Source organism: Xenopus tropicalis, chromosome 1, assembly GCF_000004195.4.
Source record: "Xenopus tropicalis strain Nigerian chromosome 1, UCB_Xtro_10.0, whole genome shotgun sequence".
NCBI classification, from domain to species: Eukaryota; Metazoa; Chordata; class Amphibia; order Anura; family Pipidae; genus Xenopus; species Xenopus tropicalis.
The window spans coordinates 166,702,856-166,703,405 of record NC_030677.2 but is presented as its reverse complement, the minus strand read 5'-3'; positions in this window follow the sequence as shown (position 1 = coordinate 166,703,405).

The following is a 550-nucleotide window of genomic DNA, read 5'->3' as shown; positions in this document are numbered from 1 at the left end:
CCTAGAGGGACAGTGGCTGAGTTATTAGTGTCCCACAAAAAGCAGAACAGCTGGGAGTTATGTAGGATTGGCTATGGCAAGCCTGCCTCCCCTCCTGCCCCTGCCCCTGCCTTGTGTATCATTCACAGGTGCAACTGCACGTTATGGAGCAACAGAAGGAAAGGCAGGCAGTGAGCTCAGGGCCAGCTGCACCTCCTCATGCTGCACCTCCTCATGCTGCACCTCCTCATGCTGCACCTCCTCATGCTGCACCTCCTCTTGGTGCTCTTGCTCCCCTTAGCTCTAGCACTTGCTCTCCATGTTAATAAAGAACTCCTAATTTATATTGGGACTGTGCTGCTAAAGAACTACAATTCAATTCATCCAGCAAAAGGAGAGGCCCCTAGCTGCATAACCCTGGGAAACAAAAAAATAACTATAGGCAGCACTCTGTGCCTGATCCAGGGTAATTTCTGTTTGTCCCTCAGCCTTCTCAATCCCCGCCCCCTACAATTTGCACAGAGGAAGTAAAGCAAAGCCACTGCGCTGTGCTGCTAAAGAACTACAATTC